Consider the following 19,147-nt stretch of genomic DNA (forward strand, 5'->3'; position numbering starts at 1 on the left):
TTCTGGATGTTATCTCTGGAGGGAAGGGCCCATCTCAGACCTCCTTTCTAGTCCCCGAACGACCTAAGCACAGAGTGACTCGTTATGAGCTATAACCTGATTTCACTTTAGCAGAACCAACAGGAAGACGCCTGACTATGGGAGAGGCAGATGTATGGCCAGCCGTTCGGAGCCAAGCAGGAGGAGGAGCCAGAGAAGCCTTTGGGAGGGCAGCCCGGACACTGATGTCAAAGCCACAGACATGTGGATCCCTGCAGGCCACAGACCCTTGGGAGGCCACAGACTAACTCTGGCTCGTCGTGCCTGTTATTTATTTTGGAGGACACATCCCAACGATCGCCGCTGCTGCTACTCTCTACAGCACCTGACAAGCGTCAGCCAAGTCCCGTAACCTGTAGGACGAGTGGGGACAGGTCAAGGAAATGGTCACGAGCTGCAAGACGACTGCAAAGTGGGACGATCCAAATCCCGGGGTCTTCTTTTTAAAGAGTGTAATAAAAATAATGATGGCGAGTTCCCCAGAGGCCGAAGGAAGTGTCAGGAGACAGTGAGACAGGGAGGAGGAGGGAGGGAGAGGGAGGGAGAGGGAGAGAGAGAGAGAGAGAGAGAGACTGCGCCTCAGGAGGCTAAGGCCTCCCTCAAGGCTCTGCGCTGCTGATAGAGAGGTGATGATCCGTGTCCCCTTTGATGACGTCACCAGGAAATGTCCAAACTAAAATGTGCTTAGGACACTGTATAATAATGTGTCAAGAAGAACGTTGACCAGAGGAAAAGCAAGGTCGTCATGACAAGGGAAAAAAGGGAAAGCAAAGTCACCCTCACCACCCAAGGAGGGAGTCGCTGAGTCCCAGTGCCCCTCCCCAAAGGTTCCTGGGATTGCTCCGCTTTGGCGCACCCACGGCTGACGCCCACATCCGGCTCTTCATCACAGAAAATGGACAGTGTCCCACCTGGTCTTCCTGATGCTGGTCTCTACACCCCCCGATCTGCCTTGCACACCACAGCCAAACCAATGTCATCTCTCTGCTCAAACGCCATCAAGCTTCTTATTATCTCTAAGAAGGTACAGATAAATGATCAAAGCCTACACGAGGCACTTTTCCAAAGAAATCAAAGCTATCAACAGCCACATGAAAGAATGTTCTAAATCACCATTGATTAGAGAAATGCAATTACAACCACTATGAGGTACCGCCTCACACCTGTCAGATTGGCCGACGCGACAGAAACGGAAAATGACAGATGCTGGAGGGGATGCGGCAAAGCAGGGACACCAATGCACTGCTGGCCCCACCAACGTGGAGAGCGGTTTGGAACTATGTCCAAATGTCTATACAATGGTGCGTACCCTCTGACCCAGCAATACCAATTGTTAGGTCTGCATCCCAAAGAGACTGAAGAAAGGGGGAAAGAACCCACATGTAGAAGCTGCTGTTGTAGTGGCAAAGAACTGGCAATTGAGGGGATGGCCATCAGTCGGGGAACGTCCGAATGCGCTGCTGCATGTGACTGTGATCAAACACTACTCTGCCATAAGACAGGATGATTTCAGAAAAACCTGGCAAGACTTAGACGAACTGATGCGAAGCCAAGTGAGCAGAACCTGGAGAGCAATCTCCCCGGCAACGGCAACACTGTAAGGGTGATCCGCTGCGAAGGGCTTGGCTGCTCTGCTGAGACAGTGATCTGCAGCAATTCTGAAGGACTGATGACCTCCACAGAGAACTGATGAGCTCTGAGTGTGGATGGCAGCAGGCTTTTTTCATTTTCTTTTCTTTTTTTTTTTTTGCAACATGGCTAATAGGGAAATGTTTTGCGTGATTTCACATGTATAATTGACATATTGCTTGCCTTCTCAAGGGGTGGCGGAGGGACTGAAAGGAGGGAAAAAATTTTGAAATCAAAATTTTTTTTAAATGAACGCTAAAAATAAATAATTTTTAAAAGAATAAGCTAGAGCCCAAACTTCTTGGCCCAGCATTCAAGGCCCTCAGTCACTAGACAGAGACCTGTGAGGTGCAGCTGGTGCTCAGGACCACAGAGGGATCTTTTCCTGGCATTTACCAGATTCCAGGGACGGCCCTCACTGAAGGCAGTGCAGTGTCTCACCAGGCCCTCATGGTGCATATGGGCTTGTCCTGCCTTACCATCTATTCCCTAGACCCTCTGAGATGCCAGTTCTGTACCAGGGCGGGCTCTGGGTGTTCCCAGCACTGAGCCCAGGGCCTTACATGTAGTAGACTTTGGATAAATATTTGTTGAACTAAAGGGAAGCTAGCTTGCCACCCACTGGTGCCAGCTGTGGGCCAAATGTCCTGTTCCTTCTAAGTAAAGGACCAGGAACAAGGGGCCCCTTTCACCCCAAACCTCCCACCTACAACAGCAGCATGCACAGGAGAGAAAATGCTGCACCCAAAGTCAGAAGAGGCAGTGAATTACAATGGCCTGAGTCAAAATACAGCTACTGGCATTACCGCCTCCATGGCCAAGTCACCGAGGCTCTCTGGGCCTCAGTTTCCTCATCTGTGAAATGGGGGGGGGCCCTGGGTTCAAATGCTGCTCCGTGCCTTTCCCAGCCGTATGACTGACCACAGGCCTCAGTTTCCTCATCTGTCAAATAGAGGTAATAACGCCGTCACTACCTGCCTCGAAGGACACTAGAGGTTCAGTGGAATAAGCGCATTAGAAGAGCTGAGGCCCACGAACGTGAGCGCACGTAGAGGGCGGGTTAGGGCAGGCCTCGGCTAGGCCCGCTGACCTCAGGGACTGACCAAGGACGGACCTTGACCAACAGGAAACAGAGCCCTGTTTTAAAGGGACAAGAAAGGGTGATTCTAATTTCTCCATCGAGTCCTGGGAATGCCAAGAGCGAGCAGAGGCAGTGAGGCCTGGGGGGGGAGCCGACCCGACTCCTCAGCCTTCCTGCTGAGCCGAGATGCACCTTGGCACGCTCCAAAGGAACTGTTCTCAACGAAACTTTCTATCATTCAGTCAACAAATGCCAAGTGCCTTACTACCTGCTAGACGCTTGTAGGCACTGGAGACCCAGAGACGAAAACCAGCCTCAAAGTTTACATCCTGCCGCAGCAAACAGGCTTCCGTTTATAAAAGCAAAGTAGAGAGAAATTCCGTTTGGGAAGGGGGCGAGGGGGGGTCTGAGTCACCTGTCTCACTCAAACGCCCCCAGGGGCTCCCCATGGCCTCCAGGATACAGAACGCTGCCCTTCTGCCCCTGCCCTGCCCCTCCTTGCTCCCGATCCAGGCCACCCGCCAACACCTCCCCCTCCCCATCTCTGCCAACCTTCCCGGCCTCCCTCAAGGCCTGGGACTCCTCCCTTAATTATCTCACATAGATCTCATCTATATTTTGTTTGCACCAACTATTTGCATGTTGATTGTGCTCCTGGAAGGCAGGGCCTTTTGCTTCTTTTTGTATGGACAGAGCTTGGCACAGAGGCCAGCACACAGTAGGTGCTTAACAATCCACCCCAGAAAGTCAGGGGAGAAGTGGAAGAAGCCGGAGGGAGCAGGGCAGGTTAGGAAAGACTCTGGAAGATTTTCTGCTTGCTCTTGGCGACCACAGGAAGCCAGTGAATTTCACTGGGAGGGGCAGGGGACTTGGTCAGTGTGCCTCAGAAAGACTGCTCTGCTAGCTGAGCGAAGGATGGACTGGATGCCCTAGCAGCCACTGCAACAGTCCAGGTGTGGGTGATGAGGGCCTGCCCCAGGGTGGGGGCCACAACAGGGGAGAGAAGGAGGCTGAGAGAGGTGTCACAAACATAGAAATGGGTGAGAGGAGAACGCCATGCCTACATCCTAAATCTGGGACACTGGAAAAATGGCAGAAAATCAGAGAGAGGTGAGGGCTTGCGTACAAAATCAGAAATCTCGTCTGGGCCACGATGGGTTTAGGGTGTGTGCCCGCCATCTGGCTGAAGACATCCCATGCACAGCTGGAGGTCCGTAGAGACGGTCGGGCGGGAATCATGAGTGTGGGGCTGGGATGATAACGGGGCCCATGTGAAGGGGTACTGAGGGAGAAGAGGGCCCAAGACAGAGCCCGGGGGACACCTTCCTGCATAAAGGAACCTACAGCACAGACTGAGGAGAAGCCGTCAGAGTGGGTGGAGAAGACCAGAGAGAGAGGAGAAGGCACAGAGGAGGCAAGCATGGGAGACTGTGGAGGCTGCCCAGGAGAGACAGAGGAGGGTAGAACGGGGCTGATGCCGGAGAGAGGAGCTTCAATTCTGAAGAAAGCAACAAACTCTAAGCTGAGAGAGAATGTTCCAGCCACCAGACCTTGGCTGGCCTGGGGAGAGAGAGGAGACAGGGCAGAAGGCAGCCTGCAGCAAAGAGCCTCAAATGCCAAGCATGGCAGTTTATGGAGAGGCCACTGAGCAGGCTGGGCAAGAGGAGATGAGGATCCAAACTAGGGAGAGAAGGAGAGGCATCTGAGCCCTGATACAAGGGGGGCACAATGGGGGCAAACCCTGCCCCCATCACTCCAGGAGTGACCAGGAGATTAGGGGAGAGGAGCAGCATGACCCAGAGCACCAGGCCTAGAGCCAGGAAGCCCTGCGCTCAGATCCGGTCTTGGGCAAGTCACCAAATTGCTCGGTGCCTCAGCTTCCCCATCTGTAAACTGGGGCTGTCATTGACAACCACCATCACAGCTGGCATGTCTGTGGCCCCGCCAATCACCTTACTCGCTCTCAGGCCTCCAGACACTCTGCGGGAAGGGCTGCCCGAGTTCCACAGGTGAGGACACTGAGGCAGGGATCAGTTCAGTGACTTGCCCGGGGTGACCGGGCTCCAGGCGGCCCCTCCCTCCCTGCATTTCCGTCAGGACCCCGGAGATCACATTTAGGAAGTGCTTTGCACACCCCAGATTGGGCTCTTTGCGGGTGTTCTTTCCCACCAACAGAAGGCAAGGCCCGAGTGGGCAGCCGCGCACAGTAGGCACCTCATAATCGCTTCCTCCTTCCAAGGCCACTCCTCTGTCCAGCCCAAGCTTTCCTGCGGGGGCACTCGAGGACGTGCAGATGGCCTTTGATGCGCAGCCTAAGCCGGTCCTGGGTGGACCAGCTTGGGGAGTATGGAGGACTCAGGCGCGGATGGGGCGCGTCCTCTTAAGGGCCAGCGGTGAGCACACTAAGGCCCCCAGAAGCGCCTCATCACAGAGCCAAGAGGAAGCAGCCGGGGTTCTGGCCCAGTCCGGGGCTAACTGGTGGCAGGAGGAAGACTGAGGCCCAAGGCCAGGAAATGACAAGTCCAAGGTCACACAGCTCGGCGTCAGTCCCTCAGTCCACAAGCACCCGCGGTCCAGACACCATGCTAAGCGCAATGCACTATCCCTCCGTTTGCTGCCGGCGCACAATTGTTGCACGCTCCCCTCCAGCAGCCTGAGAACCCCAGGAGGGCAGGGCCGGCTTCGCCCTCCTTGCGTTCCCAGGACAGAGGGAGCCGAGCCTGGCACACAGTGGGTGCCTAATAAAGGCCTGCTGCCCCCGCCCCAGTGATCTGAAGTGGGGGGGGGCAGCCGAGGACGAGACATATTTATTAGGTGCCTCTGGGAGCTGGCGCTCCATGGTTTGGGGGGGCGAGAGGAGGGGCACCCCTTCATGTGCACAGACGCCCTCGTAACCCTGCTCCCCGCGGAGCCTCAGTTTCTCCCTCCGTACTTTCCTGCCCGCGGCTCCCGGGACAAGCAGATGGTGCGGCGTTGTTGGGGGAGGGGATACCTGCCCTCGGGGAGTTTACGCTCCTTGGGGGACCAGCCCCTTCATTTTACAGGTGAGGCTCGGATAAGTTAGGAAGCGGCTCGCGGGTGGGGGGCGGTGGCGGGGCTTAAGGCAGGTCCTCTCCCTCCGGGCCTCAGTTTCCCCATCTGTGAAACCGGGACGCGGAGGCTCCGAGCGCGCTGCGTCCATGTGACAGAAAGGCAAACTGAGAGACGCGTCAGAGGACGCGGTGGAGGCTTGGGGGGGGGGGAGCAACGTGTGTGTGGGGGGGGGGAGACACACAGACCGGGGTCACGTGAGGCGCTCCCGGAGGGGGGTGCGTAGCCGCCTCGCCGGGTCCACGCCTCCACGCGCGTTATATAAACGTCGGCGCGCGCTCCCCTGAGGGCGGGGGCGGGTGGGGGGGGAGGGGGGCGGGGAGGGGCAGGGACTGAGGTGGGGGCGGGGGGGGGGTAACGAGCCGGGAGCTCGGGACCCGGGAGCTAGAGGGCCAGGGACTCACCGCAGCCGCAGACCAGAGTCCTCCGCCGCCGCCGCTGCCGCCGCCGCCGCCGCCACTGCCCCCAGCCGCCGCCGCCGCCACTGACAGTTCCGCGGCGGCCCCGCGCAACTAAACTTGCTGCCACCTCTGCCCCGCCCCGTCGACGTCCATTGGGCGCCGCTGCCCTGCCCCTCCTGCCATTGGACTGCGCTCCCCGTCACTCGCCGCCCCTGAGCCAGCCCCGCCCCGCTCCCGCCTGTCAATCACTTTTAAGCCTTGGCGCCGCGCGCTCGCCCCGCCCCCACGTCCCGAGCGGCCCCAGCCAATGGCCAGCGTGGCGCCTAGGGCCCGCCTCCACCTGGCGCCTGCCCCCTTTCCCGGGCCCCGGGCTCCCACGTGGGCTGCCGAGCCCCCGGTCCTCGCCGGCCGTGGCGCCTCTTTAGGCGGAAGCTGCCGGACTGAGGTTCGCTGTGATTGGCTAATAGAGGGGGTGGGACCCTCGGGTTCATTCATCTGAGCCGCACGTGTCATTTAAAACCGCAACCATAACAGGGCGCAGCGGGGCGGGGATAGCGGAAAGCTCCGGCCGGCTGCGAGGGGAGCGTCCGAAAGGAGGAGCCGGGGAGGGGCGGGGCGGAGCAGAGAGCTTCGCTGCCTTCGAAACTAAGCGTCGGAACTGGGGTGGGGGGGTGCTTTACCGATGGGGAAACTGAGGCACAGAGCGGCGAAGGGACTTCTAGTAACAAATCACTCGGCCGCTCTGCAGCTGTTTGCTCTTCTGTCTCCTGGTGACGATAATGCTTCACTACTAAGTTAGAAGACTTGGGTTCGAATCCCCGGTAAAGTGAAAGGGTCGAGCCCGACGCCGTGGGAGCTTTCTTCCTGTACTTGCGAACCTAGGTCTTATCTCCAGGTGCTGGGGAGAGAAGTTCCCCTCAGGCATTATGCAAATACACCCTCACACCCGCATTGTTCCCGGCCCGGAGAGCTCGGCCTCCTCCCCTCCCCCTCTCGGAGCGCTTTCTCTTCCCCTGCAGGCTCAGTTCTAAAGCCGATTCCCACTGGGAGGTTTTCCTGGTCCCCGCCCCCACCGTCCCCGGCGTTAGTTCGCTCTCCATTATTTTCTTATCTGCTCACAGTGCCTTGAAATCCTGCTGAGGAATCTTGCTAGACGGGGTTCGAAAATCCTGCCTCTGACTTACGGGGGGGCAAGGCGGTTAAAACTCGCAGCTAGTGCCCGGACGAGTCGGAGGCTGACGTTTGCAGACAACGCGCCTTCGTGGCAGACCCGGGCGAGCTCACCTGCAAGCCTCGCCCCTAAGCTCTACGTGACCAGTGTTGGTGGGGCTGGATTAAATAGGGATGAGGCTCCTGGGCGCCGGCGTGCTGGAAGAGCCCAAGTCCCGGGGGCCCCCAGCCCCGGACTCCGCCTCGGGGAGCTTCTCAAAAGGCCTCTCCCGCTTCTTTTCACCTCCGCCCACCCGCCCAGGGTGGCCTCGAGGCATCTCAGAATTCCACGGATGTGCAGGGCTCCGCGACGCGACGTGGGAGATAGAGCCTCCAGCTCCCCGCAAAGCTTTTGTGCAAATAATGCACACGGGTGCTGTCCTGTTCAGTAGTCTCAGCCGTGACTCCACTTGAGCTTTCTTGGCAAAGATACTCGGACGAGGAAACCGAGGCAAATGGGGTCACCCGGCCCCGCGCTCTCAGCCCCTTCTTGAGGGGTGGGACCGGGCACGTAGTAGGCACTTCAGTGCTTGTTGACTGGAATTAAAATAACCCACGCTCTACAGGGCTTGGCAGGCTTCTTAGCTGGGCGCCTCTGGAAAGCCAAGAGGAAAGGGGAGACAGTAGGCCTGGAGAACCAATGCTCTGCTGTGGCTGGGGAGGGACGGGGTCACCAGACCTTAGGGAGCTGCTGAGCTCACCCACTCTTGGGGAGAGGAGAAATGGCCCTCGTGGTGGGGGGTGGGGGGGGCCTGAGGCCGCTTTCCTCCCAAGCTCACCTTCCCTGCCTCTCTGTCCCTCAGTCCCTGTGACCGCCCCCAGCCCTTCCAATCCCCAGTCAGACTGGGGGGAGGGGCTCCCCCTTGACCAAGCTCTCACTGGGCCTGAGCCCCCGATGCCTTCTGGTCTTTGTAGGGACTTTCTCCCCCGGAGCTGGACAAAATGAGGGTCTGGTGCCCCTGCCGTTCCCCCGGTCCCTGTGTCCTGGCGCCTAATCCAGGCCTGTCCGAGGGTCCTGGTGGATCGAAACAGAGGCAAGAGTCCCGGGTTCAAATCCTTATTCCAGCACCTTACTCGCGGTGACCTTGACAGGTCTTTTGTCTGTGCTATAAGATGGTGATAACACGTGTGAGCCCAGCCTCTGAGAGCCTCCTTCATTGGAGTGACAACCTCCTTGTGTCCTGGAAGGAGGAGATCAAGGCCAGAGAGGGCCAGGGCCTCCTTCAAACTTCCAAAAGGAGTCTGTGGCTGAGCCAGGTTCCTGCCTCCCGGCCTTGGAGGCTGCTTGCCAAACACTACAAACCCCAGGAGGCCCCTGCAAAGGTCTCCTTGGGGAAATGGTGTTCTTGTGAGCCACACCTGGTGCTGCCGGGAACAGAAGAGTGGGGAGGCAGCTTTTAATTTCATGTTTGACCTCAGGTTGGCTAGGTGAGTCACCCGTGGGCCCCGAGCCACTCTGAGAGACACGTCTGGAAGGGGCCTTGTTACAGGGCCATGGTACAGGTGAGCAAATAGAGGCCCAGAAAGTCGAAGGCATGGCCCAAGATCACACAGCTCAATGTATCTAGATGAGTTTGAACTTGGGCCCTCTGACTTCAAGTCATGCTTAAGGGCCACTCCAGCTCTAGCTCCCATGATTTTCACACGTGTGGGACCAGGAGACAAGAAAAATGTTTCTTTTCAGTAATTCATCACCTATTTAACAACTCTCTGTTAGGCTGAGAAGGCTGTACCAGGACCAGGAATCTCTGGGTTGGGTGAGGTGGGCTGCAAGCACAGTCTTTGTTCTTTCTCTTCCTGGTACAATGTGGGCATGGTTACCTGAGCAGGGAGCCCAGGAGGAGTGTGGGGACTTGGGAGACAAATGGGGGGGGCTTCCAACACAATACGGGTGCTCTAAGGGCAGGCAGCAACATGATGGCGGGACAGTGTGGATTCCCACCAACCCCAGCTGCTCCATGTATTGCATCACCTAGCCACCCAGTTTGAGCTACATTCACTGGGAAACTCTGAAATGCTCCCTCCCTCTGCAGCAGTGAGATAACTCTCCTCTACCTCAGGCAGGCAGAGGTGTATTGGATAGAGCAGCAGGCCTGGTGTCAGGAAGATCTGAGTTCAAATCCAGCCTTATACACTTACTAGCTGTGTGACCTTGGGCACATGCTTAATGTCTTGCTCTGCCTCAGTTTCCCCATCTGTAAAGTGGGGATAATAAAAGCACCTACTTCCCAGAGTTGTTGTGAGGTTCAAATGAGGCAACATTTGTAGAGTACTTTGCAAAAGCTGTCTCTGTCCTGACTGAGACAGGAAGTCTCTTCTCTTACAAAAAGGACCCTAGATGACGTGTCCCCGCCGTGGGCTATGGGAAATGGGAGAACCAAAGACAAGACAACCAGAAGGCTGAAGAAGGGAACATTGGGAGGAGCAGAGGCCCGTGACACTATAGGCTGGGCCATGGGAGTCCTGGAGGTGTGATAATGGCGCCCCCTGCTGGAGGCCTTACAGGAACTGCCTATTGGCAGCTGTGGACAGTGTTAGTAGATACCATGATGAAGAACTTGGCAAGACCTGTGCATGGTGGGAGTCCTATTTACCATGACTGTGAGTGACCGAGGCGGTACAGGGCTCTGAGGACCTGTTGCCCCCTTGGACGGCATCAGTATTTTCCGTGAGCACCGTAAGGGTGCTGCTTTTTTTCCCCTGACCTCTAAATAAACCCATCTGTTCTTTGAGTCTTTTGAACCATGTGCTTGTAAGGGGAGTTGATGACAACACATGGCTGATCTCACTATATCAAGTTGCCAGATTGCTAGAGTGGGGACAGAGAGCCGGAGAAGCGAGAAATTAATATCCCCAAACACGCCGAGAGTCTTCGGGCTGTTTGGGGTCGTGTGAAAACCTCATTAACACAGTGGCCTCTCAAAAGTGAGAAAGGTCCCAGTTCCAGCCTTGAACGATTGCTCGTCCACTGAGGAAGTGACAATGCTGGAGAGACCGGCGAGATCAGGCAAGTTACTCTGGCAACACCTGTTGAGGGAAAGCGAGCTTTTCAAGAGGGGAAGGAGGATGAGAACAGTGAACATTCATACAGCATTGTAAAGCATGCAAAGAACTTTCCCAAGATTTCTCATTTGAGCCTCGTAACAACTGAGCAGTAGGTGATGCTATGACCCCCATTTCACAGATGAGGAAACTGAGGCCGAAGTAAAGAGACTTGCCTACAGGCCAGTATATATAATTCTAAGTGTCTGAGGCTATTTAACTCAGATTTTCCTGACTCCAGGCCCAGCAATACCAACTAGCTCCAGAGGAGTATCTTGGAAGACCTTACAGAAAGTATGTCACCTTCCTCAAAGGAAGAGTTGTTGTTCAGTCATTTCCATTGCGTCTGACTCTTCATGACCCCGTTCAGGGTTTTCTTGGCAGAGACACTGGAGCAATTTGTGCTTTCCTTCTCCAGCCCATTTTACAGAGGAGGGAACTGAGGCAAACAGGGTTAAGGGCCTCACCCAGGGTCACTCAGGAAGTTTTGAGGTCAGATTTGAATTCAGGACTGACTCCATGCCAGGCACTCTAACCACTGTGCCATTTAGCTGCCCTCAAAGAAAGGGAGAGAATTTAGATAATAGACCTTAGGGATAGGAGGGGAGAAGGCAATAGGCTTGGACATCTGAGCAGAGATGGAATCCCAGGCCTCTGTTGCCTGCCACCCCAAGTCCCCAACCATCAGCTGCCTCTTCCCAAGCAGAGTGGCCTCTTCTAGGATTGGCTGGTAGATCACTTTGCCTGGGACAGTGAATGTAAGAGCAGGGGGTGGTGATGGGAGATAAGGTTGGAAAGGCAGCCAAGGGTTTGGTTCTCAATTCAATTCCACCAACCAAAATTAGCAAGTACCTACAATCTGCCAGATTCTGTACTGGGTGCTGGAGATAAAAATACAAAAATCGAAATAGCCCCTGCCATCACAGGGTCTACATTCTATCCACATTCTGTAGCCATGTGTAAGTATATTCAAAATAATTCAAGGAGAATTTGGTGTGTCACCTTTGAGGTAGGTGACATACTTCTGTAAGGTCTTCCAAGATACTTCTCTGGAGCTAGTTGGTATTGCTGGCAACTCAATAAATATTAATAAGCACCTACTGAGTGCCAAGGGTTGTTGTAGGTGCTTGGGGTTAGCGCTGGATCTGGGAATTAGAATCGGGTGAGAACAGATGGCAGAGTATCAGTTCCTTGGTTGCAGGTTTCGTGTTTCCTTGTGTCTGTTTCCCCTGTGCCCGGCCCCAAAGAGATCTTGGATAATGCTCTTTGGATTGTGGATGGAGACTGAACAAGAGGCCCACTCCCCTGCCCTTGCCCCCAGGTTCCTTTTCCCCTCCTTTCACACCAGCCTGTCAGCTGCTCAGAAGCCCCTCTTTAGTCACGGGGTTGGCAATTTTACAAACACAGCTAATCCTGGGCCAAGGCACAGTCAGGAGGAGCTGGGAGGGGGCGAGGAGAAGAAGGAAGAATGAGGCAAGTGCCCCCAGGGCATCGGACGGGCACAGGAGAATGCTGGCTGACACCCAGCATCGTCAGCTCCTCCCTGCCTGGGCCGCCCCAGATCCTAGAGCAGACCCGCTACCTCAGAACAACCCAACATCCCGGGCCTGGGGGCTTGCCTCAGAGCCCCTCCTCCAACTCCCTCTTGTGTCCCTGGCTCAGGTCTCTATCAAAGGACCAGAGATTTAGAGCTGGAAGGGACAGACTTCTGCTAGCCTGATCTTCTCATTTTATAAATCGGAAAACTGTAGACCCGCGAAGGCAAGAGACTTGTCCAAAGTCGCCTAAGTATTAAGTGGTGGAGCTGGGATGTGAACATATGGCGTTTCAGCAAGTGACCAATTCCGGCCCCTTTCTTTCTGTCTCCCTTCCTCCCTGACCCACCCCACCTCTGTTCTCTCTTTTCTCTCTGTCCCTCTCTCCCTCTCCTCTTCTCTTCTCTCTCCCTCTTCTCTCCTCTCTCTGTCTCTCTCTGTCTCTCTGTCTCTCTCCCCCTCTGCCTTTCCCTCCCTCCCTCCTCCCTCTGTCTCTCTCTCCATCCCCCCTCCCTCCTCTTCTCTCTCCTTTCCTCCTCTCTGTCCATCTCCCACCCTCCTCTCTCCTCTTTTATCTCTCCCCCTTCTCCTTTTCTTTTCTTCCCTTTCTCTCTTTTTCCATCTCTCTCCCTCTCTCCTCTCTTCTTCTGTCCCTCCCTCCTTCTCCTCTCTCTGTCTCTCTCCCTGTCTCTCCCTGTCTGTCTGTCTCTCCCCTCCCTTCTTTCTCCTTCCCTTTGTCTCTCTTTTTCTGATAAACCAGTTCCCAGATTTTCGCTCTACCAGGAGCCCATCCATGAGGCCTTTTGCCCAGGGCATGGTATTGTTCAAAGAGCATGTGGGTGATACCACACACTGTACAAGAGAGTAGCAAAAACATTGGGTTGGAATCAACTCAAAATGCTGGGTTCAATCCCAACTTTACTGCTTCCTTCCTGTGCCCCCTTGGTCAAGTTATTTAACCTCTCTGGGCATCAGTTTCTTCTTCTGCAAAAAGGGGGAGGTGGGAGAGATGATCGATGAGGAACCTTCCAGTTCTCAGTCATAGGATCTGTACCTCACCTGGCTGGCTTCTTCCCTCTTTCTGATGACATCGCATTCCTACTGTATGAGTGTATTTCCACACCTTGCCCTGCCTCTGCTCTCTTTCCAGACTTTGAAGTCTGGGCCTTGAGGCCATTCTTTCCTGTGTCTGAGAATCTAGTACTCAGTGCCTAGAGATCAGAGCTAATCTTGGTGAAAAATGGGTAGAGGAAGTTTCAGTCCTGTCTTCTCCTTTTGAAATCTTCCATAATGTTCCTGTCATCAGGAGGGCTCCAATGCCTTCATACTGTCCCTAACTATCCAGATTCCCTAGCTTCAGAAGCCAACCAGACCTCTGAACCTTATCTTCCCACATACTGTCAATTCAAACCCCCTGATGGCCCTTTCCAGGCTGCTCTGCTAAGTAACTGGCTAATCTGATCAGTTTACTTGCTCAGAGAAGTCAGTGTCTCTGCTCTGCCTGTTTGTCTTGTGGGACCTAGAGCTGGGATCAGAGACAGCAGGATCCTACGGTAGGAAAGGCTGGTGACAATCCCCACTGGGTACAGAGGGTCCAATCTATAGTTTGTACCCACAGAATCTCAGAACTCGATGGGATTTCAGAGGCCACCTGGTGTAACTCCTACATGACTACACAACACTTTCTCAATGCCCTGTTAAGGGTGGCTGTGAACCAAAAGAGCTCACCACTGCTCTATCTGCTCAGGAGCAGAAAAGGAAAGGCTTTGCCCAATAGGAGAGCAGCTTGCAGAGAAGTAGCTTTATGTGGTGCAGATTGTATCTAAAAGGACCCAGGATATCAAGACCTCCAGACTTCTGAGTCATCCTGGGTACAACCAGGTGACCTAGGTTTTCCCACTTATTGGACTCCCTGCTAGGTTCCTGAAAGTGCATGTCTATTTTCCTGTATGGATGCTGCATACATTGATGGAGAAGCCTGACCTAGGTTTACATGGGTGGACTGTGATATTTTGATTATGCCTGCTTTTACTTTCTATTAAGTAATTCTGATGTTTGATTATTCCAGTATTGGTCTGTCTAGCCTGTACATACTTGTTTACTTGTCTCCCTCATTAGACTGTAAGTTCTTTGAGGGTGGCAGCTATCTTTTGCCTTTTTATATATTTCCAGCAGTGAGCACAGTGCTTGGTGCATAGTAGGCCTATTGACTAAACATTATGATTGATTATTAATACTTTACCACTTAAATGGTTTATGTTTAAGAGGCACTCGTATAATCACGGAATGCCTGAAATATCTGAGAATGGACCTACCAAAGCACACAAGAGACTTGTAGAGATGCAATTACAAAGTACTCCTTAAGGGGCAGCTAGGTGGCGCAGTGAGTCAGGAGGTCCTGAGTTCAAATCTGGCCTCAGACACTTGACACACTTACTAGCTGTGTGACCTTGGGCAAGTCACTTAACCCCAATTCCCCTGCCTTCCCCCCTCCAAAAAAAAACCCACAAAGTTCTCCTTAAAAAAATAAAGGACAACTTAAATAACTGGAGGAGTATTAAATGGGCATGGCTAGGCTGTGCCAATATAATAAAAATGACAAAACTATGAAAATTAATTTACACTTTCAATGCCATAGCAATCAAATTACTAAGGGGGGGGGGGTGCTTTACAGAGCTTAATGAAATAATAACAAAATTCATTTCGAAAAGCAAAAGATCTAGAATGTCAATTGAAATCATGAAAAGAAGTATACATGAAAGGGGGATAACACTTCCAGAGCTCAAACCATCCTATAAACAACAGCCACCAAAACCATATGGCATTTCTTAAAAAATAGGGAAATCAGTGGAACAGACTGGACAAAGGGGATCAGACACAATGCAACCCAACATGGTGTTTGATAAAGGGGAAAACATAAATTACCAAGGGAAAAACTCCTTATTGATAAAAAAAAAAAGATGGGAAAATTAGAAAGCAGCCTGGCAGAAATTAGGCTCAGACCAACATCTTACTTTGTCTGCTCTATCTGCTTACTCTACTCTGTGATACCTTTTAAATGGACACGACCTTATATTAAAGGTCATAACCTAAAAAAAAAATTTAGAAAACACATAGATCATGTATGCTCACTGCTATGGAAATGAGATTTATTCTTTTTTTTCATGTTTTTCTTTATTTAATATTTTTTAGTTTTCAACATTGATTTTGAGTTACAAATTTTCTCCCCATTTCTACCCTCCCCCGCTGCAAGATGGCGTGTATTCTGATTTCCCTTTTCTCCAGTCTGCCCTCCCTTCTGTCGCCCCACTCCCCCACCATTCCCTTTCCCCTTACTTTCTTGTAAGGCAAGACAGATTTCTATACCCCATTGCCTGTATATCTTATTCCCCCGTTGCATGTAAAAAACAACTTTTTTTTGAGCATTTCTTTTTAGAATTTTGAGGTCCAAATTTTCTCCCTTCTTCCCTCCCCATCCACCCTCCTTGAGAAGGCAAGCAATTGAATATAGGCCACATATGTATCATTATGCAAAACACTTCCATAACAGTCATGTTGTGAAAGACTAACTATATTTCCCTCCATCCTCTCCTGTCCCCCTTTATTCAATTTTATCCCCTTGACCCTGGCCCTTTTCAAAACTGTTTGCTTTTGATTACCTCCTCCCCCACTCTGCCCTCCCTTCTATCATCCCCTCTCTCTTATCCCCTTCCCCACTACTTTCCTGTAGGGTAAGATACCCAATTGAGTATGTATGTTATTCCCTCCTTAAGTCAAGTCTGATGAGAGCAAAATTCACCTATTTCCTTTCACCTGCCCCCTCTTCCCTTCCAATAGAACTGCTTTTTCTTGACACTTTTATGTGAGAGAATTTACCCCATTCTATCTCTCCCTTTCTCCTTCTCCCAATATATTTCTTTCTCACCCCTTAATTGTATTTACTTATTTATTTTTAGATATCGTCCCTTCATATTCAACTCACCCTGTGCCCTTTGTCTATGTGTGTGTGTGTGTGTGTGTGTGTGTATTCCCTTCAACTACCCTTATACTTAGAAAGGTTTCATGAGTTATAAATATCATCTTTCCATGTAGGAATGTAACCGAAACTGTTTAACTTTAGTAAGTCCCTTATGATTTCTCTTTCCTGTTTACCTTTTCATGCTTCTCGTGATTCTTGTATTTGAAAGTCAAATTTTCTCTCCAGCTCTGATCTTTTCTTTTTCAAGAATGCTTGAAAGTCCTCTATTTTATTGAAATTCCAAATTTTGTCCTGGAGTGTTATACTCAGTTTTGCTGGGTAAGTGATTCTTGGTTTTAATCCTAGCTCCTTTGACCTCCAGAATATCATATTCCAAGCCCTTTGATCTCTTAATGTAGAAGCTGCTAGATCTTATGTTATCCTGATTGTGTTTCCACAATACTCAAATTGTTTCTTTCTGGCTGTATGCAATACTTTCTCCTTGACCTGGGAACTCTGGAATTTGGCTATAATATGCCTAGGAGTTTTCTTCTTGGGATCTTTTTCAAGAGGCAATTGGTAGATTCTTTCAATTTCTACTTTACCCTCTGGCTCTAGAATATCAGGGCAATTTTCCTTGATAATTTCTTGAAAGATGATGTCTAAGCTCTTTTTTTTGATCATGGCTTTCAGGTAGTCCAATAATTTTTAAGTTAGCTCTCCTGGATCTATTCTCCAGGTCAGTGGTTTCTCCAGTGAGATATTTCACATTGTCTTCCATTTTTTCATTCTTTTGGTTCTGTTTTATAATTTCTTGATTTCTCATAAAGTCACTAGCTTCCACTTGCTCCAATCTAATTTTTAAGGTAGTATTTTCTTCAGTGGTCTTTTGGACCTCCTTTTCCATTTGGCTAATTCTGCCTTTCAAGGCATTCTTCTCCTCATTGGCTTTTTGGAGCTCTTTTGCAATTTTGGTTAGTCTATTTTTAATGTGTTGTTTTCTTCAGTATTTTTGGGGTCTCCTTTAGCAAGTCGTTGACTTGTTTTTCATGATTTTCTTACATCACTCTCATTTCACTTCCCAATTTTTCCTTTACTTCTCTTACTTACCTTTCCAAATCCTTTTTGAGCTCTTCCATGGCCTGAGACCAATTCACATTTTTCTTGGAGACTTTTGACTTTGTTGACTTCTTCTATCTGTATTTTTTGATCTTCTTTGTCACCAAAAAAAGATTCAATAGTCGGAATCTTTTGCTGCTTGCTCATGTTCTCAGCCAACTATTTGACCCTTGAGGCTTTTGTCAGGGTATGCCTGCCTTCAGAATGATGAGTGCTTTGTCCCAAGCTTCAGGGGTGTTGTGTTGCTGTTTTCAGAGCTACTTCTACATGGCAAGCTCTGCCACACCAGCACTCCTCCTCCCCCAAGAACTGCCAACCAGGACTGCAACCCAGATCCAAGCAGGGCAAAGCAAGTCAACCCTGCCTCTGCACCAGCAAAGTGCTTCCTGCACTCCTGCTCTGATCCACTGCTTGACCCTTTGTGTTGGTAAGCAAAATGGGCTCTTAGCACTTAGCTGGCTTTTGTTTCCTTTGAGTAATTCAGTGTATTTCATTGAGCCTTACTAGGTGCTAAGCCCCAGGCCCAAACCCCTATTAGATGTAAAACCTATGTGGGTGTGGATTGGTAACTAAGGTGGGGCCCAAGGTGGGGCTAACTCAGGGGAGGGCCTAGTTTACACATGAGTTTGCGTGATAGGTTTGGGACATCAGAGGCTCTTAGACCATGTGGGTTTAAGTCGCCTCTTTGTGACGATTTTAGGGCATGTGGGTGAGTCGCATGTGTGACTCACCCCTGACGCTGAAAAAGATATAAAACCAGGGGTTGGCTTTCTCTTCTTTGGAGCTCTTTCCCACAGCAGTGGTGGCACGAGTGACTCTGCGCCAGCCCACATTATGAGCTCCCAGGTTGAACATAGATGTTGGTAACTATGAATTGTATTGGGTCTTTCTGTTGATGCTTGTGATTTGTTTGTATTTTGCTCTGAAGTTCAGGGTGCTGGTCTTTTCCCCTGAACTAAGTGAATGATATTTGTATGCTGAATTAAAGTAAGCTTGTCAACCCCTTAACATGCTTTCCTTGTTAAAGCAGATCAAAAGAACCTGTGCTTTTGTAGCGTGCTGGTAGCATTCTTGTTGTTGGGCTTGGGTTGGTCTTATACCCCCACCACAGCTGCTAGCCGGGTTGTTGAAACACCCCTCCCACCGGGTGGGCCTGGGACCAGAAGCAACCACAGCTGGAGCTCTGGAAGCAGCTGCAAGAGCTTCCTGCTACTGCAGCTGCTGGGCTACACCACCTCTGCCATCCCCAGGCCTGGGGCTGACCACGTACTCCTTTCACCTTGATCCAGCAGTTTTCCAAATGACCTGCTAAGTTGTCTTTGGAGTTTGTGGGTTGAGAAGTCTGGTAGCTGCCACAGCTCAGCACTTCAGGGCCCTATGGCCTGCTCTGCCCCATCTCCTCAGTGCCTGGTCTGTCCTGGTGCAGCCCACTCTGGGTTGCACTCCACTCCCAGCACAGTGCAATAGACCTTTCCTAGCGACCACCCAGGCCGTCTTGGGCTGGAGACCTACTTCTCTCTGTTATTCTGTGGGTTCTGTAGCTCTAGAATTTGTTCAGAGCCATTTTTACAGGTATTTGGAGTGATTTGGGGGAGAGCCTAAGCCAGTCCCTGTTTTCCTGCCACCATCTTGGTTCCACCCCACCCAATGAGATATATTCTTCACCACATGAGAGAGGTAATTACAAAAGATAAAGTAAATGACTACTCAAAACTAAAAAGCTTCTGCACAGACCACATTAATACACCTAGGTTAAGAGAAGTGGTCAAATGTGGAGAAAGCATCTTTAAAATTTCTCCAGTTAGGGTTTGGTATCTAAGAAATATAAACAACAAACAAACAAACAAACAAATAAATAAATAAATATATGAATGAATGAATATATATATATATATATAGCCATTCCTCAAGTGGTCAAAGGATATGAGCAAATAGTTCTCAAAAAAAAATTGCAAAGTATTAACAACCACGTGAAAGAATACTTCAAAACAGTAATAAGTGAAATGCAAATCAAAACAACCCTGAAGTTTCCCCTAACACCCTA

General features: G+C 51.3%; 1 protein-coding gene across 1 annotated transcript in view; it reads right to left on the reverse strand.

The window, feature by feature from the left end:
- PC (pyruvate carboxylase) overlaps positions 1 to 6,375 on the reverse strand; it is a 104,770-nt gene extending 98,395 nt beyond the window's left edge. Inside the window, exon 1 of the mRNA XM_036763086.1 lies at positions 6,244 to 6,375. The gene's annotated coding sequence lies outside the window, so the exon portion shown is untranslated. The remainder of the gene's footprint in view (positions 1 to 6,243) is intronic.
- Positions 6,376 to 19,147: the final 12,772 nt, after the last annotated feature.

This window comes from Trichosurus vulpecula, chromosome 6 (assembly GCF_011100635.1).
Source record: "Trichosurus vulpecula isolate mTriVul1 chromosome 6, mTriVul1.pri, whole genome shotgun sequence".
Classification (NCBI taxonomy): domain Eukaryota; kingdom Metazoa; phylum Chordata; class Mammalia; order Diprotodontia; family Phalangeridae; genus Trichosurus; species Trichosurus vulpecula.